The 12,601-nt window shown below is 37.9% G+C and overlaps 1 protein-coding gene across 6 annotated transcripts in view; it reads right to left on the bottom strand.

Annotated features, from left to right (window-relative positions):
* Positions 1-12,601, bottom strand: part of LOC140739162 (long-chain-fatty-acid--CoA ligase 6-like) — a 120,687-nt gene that overhangs the window by 95,110 nt on the left and 12,976 nt on the right. The window contains exon 1 of one of the 6 annotated variants that reach the window (XM_073067185.1): positions 10,440-10,518. The exons of the other annotated variants lie outside the window; for them this stretch is intronic. The gene's annotated coding sequence lies outside the window, so the exon portion shown is untranslated. Of the gene's footprint in view, positions 1-10,439; positions 10,519-12,601 lie in introns of those variants that run through there. 6 annotated transcript variants of the gene reach the window in all.

A 12,601-nucleotide genomic window follows, 5' to 3' on the forward strand; every position in this document is an offset into this window, starting at 1 on the left:
ACATCTTAAATGGGATTACAATATTAACAAAGATTTAATAGAAAATATCAAGAGTATTCTTTGAATTTATGGATTTTACTGTACTGAGAGATTGATTATTTGATCCAGCACTTACCAAATTTGAGATTATAATCACTGCAGTTTCTGAGAGAAACAAATGCTAGCAATTATATTTTCATTCAATCCACATCAGGGGTGCATACAAAGAGCTACCTTTGAATCAGGACACAATCAAGATTTTAAAGGAAGAGGAGCAACCAATCGACAATAGGGATTCATTGGAAAGGGTCAATAAAGATAACTTAAGTGCTGGTGGAGTGGACTTTCTTTTGAGTGCATCCAGTGTTTAGAGAGGCTTTGGCTCATCAGGCTCAGGTGAAGTAAATCATCTTGTAAATTACTCTCTCTCTGTTCTTATTTGCTCATTCCTCATCCATTAGGGCTACATAGTTCAGTGAGAATGACTCCATGGGCAGTGTTTTGTACTCAGAGTGGGATGTGGGAAGTCTGGGAGACTGCCAGTCTCCTAGATAACCACATCTGTACCAGGTGCACTGAGTTGCAGTTCCTGAGAGAACGTATTAAGGAACTGGAACTGCAGCTCGATGACTTTCGACTCATACGGGAGAATGAGGAGGAGATAGACAGAAGCTACAGGGAGGAGATTGGAGGAGTCAGGTATCTGGGTGACTGTCAAGAGAAGGAGGGGAAATGCAGAGCCAGTGCAGTGTACACCTGTGGCCACTCCCCTCAATAATAAGTATACAACTTTAGATACTATTGAGGGGGATGACCTACCAAGGGGGAACCTCAGTGACTGAGTCTTTGGCACTGAGTTTGGTGCTGGGGCTCAGAAAGGTGAAGAGGATTGCAGTGTTGACAGGAGATTCCTTGATCAGAGGAACAGAGATGAGGTTCTGTGATAGAGACATCAGGGTGGTATTTTGCCTCCCTGGTGCCAGTGTCAGGAATGTCTTGGATCAGGTCCATGGCGTTCTAAAGGGGGAGGGTGAGCAGCCGGATGTCTTGGTACATATTGGCGCCAATGACATCGGTACATCAGGTGAGAAGATCCTGAAGAGAAGTTTTAGGGAGCTGAGAAACAGGACCTCTAGAGTCTATGGATTGCGGCCTGTGCCACATGCCATTGAGGTTAAGAGTAGGTGAATGTGTGGTTAGAAACTGGTGCCAGGGGCAGGGGTTCAGATTTATGGATCATTGGGATCTCTTCTGGGGAAAGTATGGCCTGTACAAAAGGGACAGGTTACACCTGAAGCTGAGTGTGTCCAATATCCTTGTGAGTAAGTTGGCTAGAGCAGTTTGGGTGGGTTAAAACTAATTTGGCAAGACGATGGGAACAACAGTGATAATGCTAAAGATGAGGTAGTTGGTACACAAACAGAGGCAGTGCATAGTGAGACTCCTAGCAAGGAGAGGCTGATGATAGGGCAAATTCGCAGTCAGCAGGATGAGTTGCAACGTGAAAGGTGGACAAAATTGAAAAGGATGATACAGGACTGAAGGTTTTACATTTGAATATGCGCAATATATGAAATAAGGTAGATGAACTTGTAGCGCAGTTACAGATTGACGTTTATCATGTTGTAGGCATCACTGAATCATGGCTGAAAGAAGGTTATAGCTGGGAAATCAATGTCCAAGGATATACATTGTATCCAAAGGATGGGGAGGAAGGCAAAGGGGTGGTGTTGATCTGATGGTAAAAAATGAAATCAAATCATGAGAAAGAGATGATATAGTGTCGGAAGATGTTGGATATTGTGGATAGGACTAAAGAAATGCAATGTAAAAAGACCCTGATGGGAGTTGTATACAGACACCAAACAGTAGTAAGGATGTGGCATACAAATCGCAACAGGAGATCGAAAATACATGCCAAATGGACAATGTTGCAATAGTCATGGGGGATTTCAATACACAGATAGTTTGGGAAAATCAGGTTGGTGCAGAATTCCAAGAGGGGGTGTTTTTAGAATGCCTCCAAATGGCTTTTTAGAGTAGATCATGGTTGATTCCACTAGGGCATCAGCGATTCTGGACTGGGTGTTGTGCAACGAACCAGAGTTGATTAGAGAGCTTAAGGTAAAAGAACCCTAAGGCATGAGTGATCGTAACATGATCCAATTCACCCTGAAGTTTGAGAAGGAGAGGCTAAAGTCTGATGTATTACAGTGGAGTAAAGGGGATTACAAAGGCATGAGAGAGGAGGTGGCCAGAACTAACTGGAAAAGAACACTGGCAAGAATGATGACAGAGCAGCAATTGCAGGAATTTCTGGAAGCAATTCAGAACGCACAGGATATATACATCCCAAAGAGGAAGAAGTATTCTAAAGGCAAGATGACACAACAGTGGCTAGCAAGAGAAGCCAAAGCCAACATAAAAGTCAGGAGGTCACCAGGAGACGCTCATGGAGTGAGCACTGTTTTAGATTCGCTCCATAACCTTTACTTTTTTAACCTATGATCACCCTTATTTAACTTATTTTTACCTACACCAGAAGATTCTTGTTACTTTTTTGGACTTATCTTTAAGAGGGTACTCTGAATTTTGAAGAAATGAGTACTGAAATGGCTTTAAGATCTAAAGGGTGAGACCCTGGGAAAGATTCCAATGGCAATGGAAGGAAAAAAAAGACTGATCCTAAGCGTACTGAATTGACTTATGATGCGATATTGGAGCTCTTGAATGAAAAATTTGAAGAACAATGACAAACTTTCAAAGCAGATTTAAAGGCTTTCCAGGATTCTCAGGATAAGATTGATCATGAAGTTAAACAGCATCAAACTCTAATCGCAACTCTGCAAGTGGACGCTCAGAAGCGAGACTTGAAAATCGAGAAACTGGAGCAGAAATTATCTTCGGCGATTAAACAGTTGGAAATACATAAAGCCAAGAGTGTCGATTTTGAAAATCGGTCTAGAAGACAAAACTTACGCATACTTGGTTTCCCGGAAGGTATCGAACAAGGGGACCCCTCGAAGTATTTTGCTCAACTTTTAAAGGATGCGTTCCCTTCTGTATTCCCAGACAGTCTTCCGTTACTTGATCGTGCCCTTAGAATTATGCGCTGATCACCAAGTTCTTCATCTAAACATCCAGTTGTAATTGTTCGATTTCATTATGTGCATGTTAAAGAGCACCTTATTCGTTTGGCTCGGCGTTTAGGGATGGTTAAATTGAGAGAATTCCAGTATCGGCTCGTGGAGGATTTCAGCCTAGAAGTAATGAAGGCACTTTGATGTCCGAATGTTATGAGAAAAACCTAAAACCAATGCTTTTATACCCTGTGAAACTTAGAATCTCGCCTTTGAATGCACCACATCGTGTTTTTCTCTCCACATCTGATGCTCGAAGCTTTCTGGATGAGAACTATCCTACTGCTTCGGACTCTCATCTCTAATAAATGTATGGTTTTGATTGTTACAAGATAGTTTTTGTTTCCAAAACCAGATTTTGTTTCTGACTATTGGTGTAGGTTTATTTTACATTTTATATTCGAATTAAAGTTTTTCTTTATCGACGTACTAATCTTTTTAATTTACTTACTTTAACCATTGTATTTTATTTTTTGTTATTATTATTAATTCTTTGAAGGTGAATTTTTTTTAACGTTTTGATATATATCTTTTTCATTTTTTCTGTAACTAAGATGGCGGTTTCTTTTCTAAAATATTTCTTGCTTTTTTAAAAATTTCGCCACTTTTTTTGTCGTCTTCTTCCTATAATGCCTTTCTTATCACATCCTAACTTTTATTTGTTCGGGTTTTAACCCGATTTATAAGTTACCAGTGTTTATATTCTTTTTTTTTTACTAGCAATTATATTAAGAAGTCTGTTTTAGTATAGTGTTAATTATTTTTTAGGATTTTGGGTCCATCTTTTTTTTTCTCCTTTATATATCTGGAGTCGCCTTCTGGAGACCTGGGGGTAGATTTAGTCTCACAATTTCTTATTTTCCTGGCCTTTTTCAGGCTCAGGAGGAACTCTTTTCCGTGGGTGGTGGGCGGTGGGGGGGGGGGTTCCCTTTTAATTCTATTACTCTTTTTATTAGTTTTTCTAGTTTTTTCATTTGGGCTGATTTCAAACTACTAAAATGTCCGCCATGTCGTCATTTCCGGGTCCTCCCCTTATTTTTGTTCCTCTTCCAGGTGCATGAGTTCATACTTTGGTTAACTCTTTATATACCAAAGGGTTGATTTTAGAAATATGGCTAAGACCATTAATTTTGTTTCTTGGAATACTAATGGCTTAAACCATCCGATTAAACGGAAAAAGATTTTTAAAGTATTCCAAAGACTGAATACGCATATTATTTTTGTACAAGAAACTCATGTGAGGAAAGAGGACAATCAACGTCTTTTTTAGGTTTTGGAAGCATCAACAGTACCATTCGAATCTGAATGCTAAAGTAAAGGGAGTTTCAATTTTTATTGACTCCTCTATTGCTTTTGTTCAACACGATATTATTTCGGATCCGAGTGGTAGATTTTTGTTAATTACTGGGTTACTTTTTAATAAGAAGGTTGCTATGGTTAATGTTTATGCTCCAAATGTGGATTATCCTGATTTCTTTAAGTCTTTATTTACTTCTCTACCTAATCTAAATGAATATATGTTAATAATGGGTGGTGACTTCAACTGTTGTTTAAATCCTTTGCTGGATAGATCTATATCCATTCAGACTTTACCAAATAAGTCGGCCACTTAAATCAATTATTTTTTGACTGATAATGGAATTTTCGATATTTGGAGATTTCTGCATCCTAAGGACAAAGAGTTTTCATTTTTCTCACATGTTTATCATTCTTACTCGAGAATTGACTATTTTTTTATTGACTCTCATTTTATTCCATCTGTAACTGGTTGTAATTATGACATTATAGCCATCTCTGATCATGCCCCAATGAAACTTTCTATTAAATTAATGGATACAGCTTCTAGTACTAAGCAATGGCGATTTGATTCTACCTTACTGCAAGATCCAGATTTCATTAAATTTATGAAGGAACAGATTGATTTCTACTTTTCTACAAATTTCATGGATGAAATTTCCTGCGGAATACTTTGGGACACTTTTAAAGCATATATATGTGGACAGATGATCTCCTATTCTGTTGGTTTGAGAAAACGTATTAAGAAGGAAACTCTTTTATTGGTTGATAAGATTAAAGAAATTGACAAGAAATATTCGATTGCTCATAGTAAGGAGCTTTACAAACAAAGGGTTGAGCTTCAAATGGAACACAGTTTATTACTTACATCTTCAATTGAAAATCAATTAGTGAAAACCAGAACTGATTTTTATATACATAGTGATAAATCAGGTAAACTGTTAGCTAACCAATTGAAAAATGCTTCGGTTAAATGTCAAATTATTAAGATTCGTCAACAGAATGGTGAACTGACAGTTGACCATGATGAGATAAACAAATCTTTTCAAGATTTTTATTCTTCTCTGTATCATTCTGAATTTCCTCATGATCATAATACCATGCATGATTTTCTTGGGAAATTGAATTTTCCAAAATTATCATCAGAAGAACTTTTAATATTAGAAACTCCTATTACGGATGCAGAAATTAAAGGTGTTATTTCCTCTATGAATTCTGGGAAAGCACCAGGTCCAGATGGGTATACAGTGGAATTTTTAAAGTGCTTTTCCTCTACTCTTTCTCCTTGGTTATGCAAGGTTTTTGAAGAAGCAATTAGACTAGGTAAATTGCCATAATCTTTTTATAGAGCTTCCATTTCTTTAATATTGAAAAAAGATAAAGACCCTACTGATTGTGCATCCTATAGATCAATATCTTTATTGAATGTAGATTCCAAGATCTTTTCCAAGTTACTGGCATCCAGGCTGGACAAGGTATTACCTCAAATTATCTTGGAGGATCAAACTGGTTTTATTAAAAATCGCTATTCTTTTTTCAATATTAGGAGATTATTGAACATTGTTTATACTCCTTCATGCAGCACCTCAGAATGTGTCATTTCATTAGATGTGGAGAAAGCATTTGATAGAGTTGAATGGCCATATTTATTTACTGTGCTTGAGAAGTTTAATCTTAGTCCGACATTTATATCCTGGATTAAATTGATATATCATACTCCAGTAGCCTCGGTTTTTACTAACAATCAAAGATCTCCCTTTTTTCGTTTATTTCGGGGTACCGGGCAAGGTTGTCCTCTTAGTCCATTATTATTTGATATTGCTATAGAACCTTTGGCAATTGCTATTAGAGAATCACTTAACGTTTTTGGCATCACTCGTGGGATGGATATACATAAGTTATCATTATACGCAGATGACTTGTTATTATATTTTTCTGATCCTGAGAAATCCATTCCTGCAGTTATATCATTGTTGGCTCAGTTTAGTAATTTTTCCGGGTATAAATTGAATCTTAATAAGAGTGAATTGTTCCCCTTAAATAGACAGGTTCCAATTTATGGAAATTTACCTTTTAAATTAGTTAATGACTTTTTTATATACTTAGGGATTAAAATTGCAAAAAATCATAAGGAGTTATTCAAGGTTAATTTTTTACCCTTAATTGATCAGATTAAATGTTTGTTCACTAAATGGTCACCATTGTCTTTATCTCTGATAGGTCAGATTAATACTATTAAGATGATTATTTTACCCAAGTTCTTATATATATTTCAAGCGCTACCAATTTTTATTCCAAAATCCTTTTTTGACAATGTTGATTCAAAAATTTCCTCATATATATGGCAGAACAAAAATCCTAGATTAGGTAAAAGATATTTACAGAAGACAAGGAAGGAAGGTGGATTGGCATTGCCTAATTTTAGATTTTATTATTGGGCAATTAATATTCGATATTTGAAATATTGGTTAAGGGATTGGGATTTATCTCCTAGCCCTCATTGGGTAAATCTGGAAACTAAATCTGTACAAGGATTTTCATTGGGTTCTATTTCAGGGACTTCTCTTCCCTTTGCTCTTTCTAAATTGCATAAATGAATTGACAATCCAATAGTCAAACACACTTTACGTATATGGTTTCAATTTCAGAAATTTTTTGGGTTGAATCAATTTGTTTTAACTATTCCTATTGTATCCAATTTCTTTTTTCATCCTTCTATTATGGACCAAGCTTATTCAGCTTGGAAGACTAAAGGAATACTACGATTTTCTGATCTATTTTTGGATAAGTGTTTTATGTCTTTTGAACAATTATCTAATAAATATTATTTGCCCAGATCTCATTTTTTTAGATATTTACAGATTAGGAATTTCTTAAACACTGTACTTCCTACCTTTCCAAATCTTGATTCTTCGGGTATTTTGAAGAAATTGTTAGAACTAAATCCTTTTCAGAAAGGTGTAATATCAAATGTTTACAATATAATTATGAAAATACATTCAGAGGCCTTTTATAAGATTAAAAATGATTGGGAAAGAGAACTTAACTTTATTATCCCTATTGAGAATTGGGATAAAATTCTTCAATTAGTTAATTTATCCTCTATATGTGCTAAACATTCATTGATACAGTTTAAAGTTGTGCACAGGGCTCATATGTCCAAGGATAAATTGGCTCATTTTTATTCCCATATAAATCCTATATGTGACAGATGTCATTCTGAGATAGCTTCTTTAACTCATATGTTTTGGTCATGTCCGCTTTTGAAAAAATATTGGAAAGACATTTTCGATATTATTTCTACGGTATTGAACATCGATTTACAGCCACATCCTATTACTGCAATCTTTGGTTTACAAATTACAATTACAAATCAATCCATTTATCTTCTTCTGCTTGTCGGATGATTGCATTTCTTACATTAATGGCTAGAAGATCTATTTTGTTGAATTGGAAAGAAATTAATCCCCCTACCGTATTTCATTGGTTTTCTCAAACTATGTTATGTCTAAATTTGGAGAAAATTAGAAGTGTCGTACATGACCCTTCTATTAAATTTGAAAAGATTTGGAGGCCATTTATTCAATATTTTCACATGATGTAATTTGACACTGTTCCAATCCTATTTGTTTTTCCGGTTTTGATTATATATATGTTGAGAGGATCGGAGTTGGGGACACTGATGATTTTGTAATTTTTTTTATAGATACTATCAACAGCCCAATTATTTTTATTTATTTATTTATTAATTTTTTTTTCTCATTCCTTCTTTTTTTTCTTAATAGTTTAGGGTATTCATGATTTGGGAAGACAACTATAATGTACTTATTGCTTATGTATCCTTTTATGTTCATTTTAATTTTTTAAGTTTGTAATCCCATTATCTATGTACTAATCTTATCATGTTGATATTAATAAAAAGATTGAAAAACAAAGCCAACATAAAAGTCAAAGAGAGTGCGTATAATAGAGCAAAAATTAGTGGGAAGTTAGAGAATTGGGAACCTTTTAAATTCCAGCAGAACGCAACTAAAGAAGCCATTAAGAAGGAAAAGATGGAATATGGAAGTAAGCTAGCCAATAATATTAAAAGGAGGCTACTGTATGTTTCTTCAGTTGCATAAAGTATAAAAGAGAGGCAAGAGTGTATAGTGGACCACTGCAAAACAATGCTGGAGAGGTAAGAATAGGAGACAAGGAGCAAATGAACTGAATATGAACCGGTGTGGCCTTTTATATATTGGTGAGACCCGACACAGACTGGGAGACCGTTTCACTGAGCACCTACGCTCGGTCCGCCAGAGAAAGCAGGATCTCCCAGTGGCCACACATTTTAATTCCACATCCCATTCCCATTCTGATATGTCTATCCATGGCCTCCTCTATTGTCAAAATGAATCCAAACTCAGGTTGGAGGAACAACACCTTATATACCGGCTGGGTAGCCTCCAACCTGATGGCATGAACATTGAATTCTCTACTTTCCATTAATGCCCCTCCTCCCCTTCTTACCCCATCCCTGACATATTTAGTTGTTGTTTTTTCTTCTCTCTTTGCCCATCACTCTGCCTGTTCTCCATCTCCCTCTGGTGCTTCCCCCCCTTTCTTTCTCCCGAGGCCTCCCGTCCCATGATCCTTTCCCTTCTCCAGCTCTGTATCACTTTCGCCAATCACCTTTCCAGCTCTTAGCTTCATCCCACCCCCTCCAGTCTTCTCCTATCATTTCGCATTTCCCCTTCCCCCTCCTACCTTCAAATCTCTTAGTATCTCTCCTTTCAGTTAGTCCTGATGAAGGGTCTCGGCCCGAAACGTCAACAGTGCTTCTCGTTATAGATGCTGCCTGGCCCTGCTGTGTTCCACCAGCATTTTGTGTGTGTTGTTTGAATTTCCAGCATCTGCAGATTTCCCCGTGTTTGCGAGATGAACTGAATAAGTATTTTGCATGAGTCTTCACTGTGGAAGACACGAGCAGTAAGGTGGAAATTCCAGGTGTCGGGGCATGAAGTGTGTGATTACTTTGTAGAAAGTTCTTGGGACACTGAAAGGTCTGAAGGTAGATAAGTCAACTGGACCAGATGGTGTACACTCCAGGGTTCTGATAGAAGTGGCTGAAGAGATTATGGAAGGATTAGTAATCAATTGATTCTGGAATGGTTCCAGAAGACTAGAAAATTGCAAATACTTCTCTACTCTTCAGAAGGGAGAGAGGCAGAAGGAAGGAAACTATAGACCAGTTAGTCTGGACTCAGTGGTTGGGAAGATGTTGGAGTCGATTGTTAAGGATGTGGTTTCAGGGTACTGAGAGGCACATGATAAAATAGGCCGTAGTCAGCATGGTTTATTAAAGGGGAAATCCTGCCTGACAAATCTGTTGGAATTCCTTGATAGAATAAGGTGTGACCTAATTGAAGCCTATTGAATGAAGAATACCTTGATAGAGTGGATGTGGAGAGGATGTTTCTTATGGTGGAAGAGTCTAAGACCAGAGGACACAGCCTCAGAATATAGTGACATCCATTTAGAACAGAGATGAGGAAGAATTTCTTTAGAATGGTGAATGTACGGAATTCATTGCCACAGACAGCTGTGGAGGCCAGGTTTTTATGTAAATTTAGGGCAGAGGTTGGTAGATTCATGATTTGTCAGGGCATGAAAGGAAATGAGGGATGGTGGTGGAGGGTGGGGAGGCAGGAGACTGAGGCTGAGAGGAAAATTGGATCAGCCATGATGAAATGACAGAGCAGAGTCAATGGGCCAAATGGCCTAGTTCTGCTCTTATGTCTTATGGCTAACTCATGGTCTTATTTACAGCTGTCTATCATTTATTTCATCACATTCTGGCACTCATTTTCTTTTTATGTTTCATTAATCCTGGTTTCCATTCTAGCACAGTATTTCCTTCTGGATCAGATCTACTTTATGACTCCCATTGCTCACCTATTCTTCTTCTAGTTCTGGAAGAAAGTCATCAATTTGAAATGTTGACTTCATTTCCATTCTCACAGACGGTGCTTCTATACTGACCTGCTGAGCACCTCCATCAGATTGTTTCGAGTTCCGGCGCAGGGTTTCAACCTGAAACAGTTCCGTTCTTCCCAAAGAGGTTGCTTGATGAGTTCCTCCAGCAATTTGTTTGCTGCTGCTGAGGATAGCAGAAAGTTTCTAATAAATTTACAAATAAATACTGCGGGGTGGCACAGTAGTGTAGTCGTTAGTGTAATGCTATCACAGCGCCAACGAAGCTGGGTTCAATTCCACTGCTGTCTGTAATGAGGTTGTTCTTGCTGTGACCACATGGGTTTCCTCTGAGAGCTTTGGCTTCCTCTCACATACCAAAGATGGATGGGTTAGTAGGTTAATTGATCACATGTGTAACTGGCGGTGTGAGTTCATTAGGCTGGAAGGACCTGTGACCGTCCTGTAACTCTAAATTAAAAATAACAATTTTATACCCCACGTCTTCCTATAAAAATGGTCTGCATATTAATATACCTCATCTCAAATTAGGCATTGTTATCTAAATAAAATTCAACTTTCTGGATTTATTTTGTAAAATGGTTCAGGCATTGCCCCTCATAAAACACATTCACAAACACTTCTCATTTTGTGCATCCAGTCTGCGTCTGATCAAAGAACGTTTTCAGTATTTTTTATTGCATTTTTCTTTGAACAACTTGAAACAAATCATGAGTGAATCTGCAGATGCTGGAAATAAATAAAAACACAAAATGCTGGCAGAACTCAGCAGGCCAGACAGCTGCTGTCTGGCCTGCTGAGTTCTGCCAGCATTTTGTGTTTTTATTGAAACAAATCACAATGTATGAAACGAGGTAGCTACATGCTCACAAATAATTATCCCTTCAGTGTTAGCAGAAGAACCCTTGTTTTTCACAACAACCGGTGCTATTAAGTCATTGCATTACACAAGCAGCAGTCAGAGCTTAAGGATTCTTAAAACAAAACTGTCATGCTGATCTGTTTTTGGCAGGCCTCTGCATTGTACCACTTTAGGGAAGCTCATCAGGAGAGATTTTCAAGTGGATTAGAATCGTCTAGATCCGCAACCAATGATATTAAACAAATCATTTTAGAAATGCAATAAAGTTAAATTGAGGGTATGGTGATAGAGTACAGAAACAAGCTTGTCCATGCTGACCAAGATGTCAATCTGAATCAGTCCTATTTGCCTCCAACTGGCCCATATCCTCCTCGGACCTTTCTACCCATGTACCTGTCCAAATGGCTTTTATAGATTGTAATTATCTGCCACGACAGCTTCCTCTGGCAGCTCATTCCATATAACAACCACCCTCTGTGTGGCAAAAGTTGCCCTTTAGGTCCTTTTTAAATTTTTCCTCTCTCACCTTAAACCTATGCCCTCGTTCCCCTACCCTGGGGAAAAAGATTATGACTTTATCAATGCAAGTCATGATTTTAAATGCTTTTATAAGATTACCTACCCCTTGACCCCCTATGCTCTAGAGAAAAATATCTCAGCCTATCCAACCGCTCTTATAACTCAAGTCCTCCAGTGGCTGTAATGCGCTCCTGTATCCTTTCTGCATCATTTCCAGCTTAATGACATCTTTTCTATATCTGGGTGAGTAGAAGAGCACACAATATTCCACGTGTGGTCTCTCTGAGACTTACAGAGTTGTAACATGTCTATGCTCCTGTCCTCAATGCCTTGACTGAAGGCAAGTGTGTGAAATGCCTTCGTCAACACCCAATGTCACCACTTTCATTGAACTGTATACCTCTCTGTTCTACAACACCCTCCAGGGCCCTGCTATTTACTATGCAAGTCCTACCCTGGTTTAACTGATCAAGATGAAACACCTCATGCATCTGAGTTAAATCATATCTGTCATTCCTTTGGCCACTTTCCCAGTTCATATGGATTGCACTGTAGCCTTAGGTAATCACGGTCACTGTCCACTACACCACTGATTTGTATCACCTGCAGACTTACAGGCTATGTTAACAAGCAAACACGAGGAAATCTGCAGATGCTGGAAATTCAAACAACAACACACACAAAATGCTGGTGGAACACAGCAGGCCTGATGAAGGGGCTCGGCCCAAAACGTCGACAGCACTTCTCCCTATAGATGCTGCCTGGCCTGCTGTGTTCCACCAGCATTTTGTGTGTGTTGTTGAGCTGTGTTAACAATCTGGATGATCAA

The sequence above is a fragment of the Hemitrygon akajei genome, chromosome 15 (assembly GCF_048418815.1).
Source record: "Hemitrygon akajei chromosome 15, sHemAka1.3, whole genome shotgun sequence".
NCBI lineage: Eukaryota > Metazoa > Chordata > Chondrichthyes > Myliobatiformes > Dasyatidae > Hemitrygon > Hemitrygon akajei.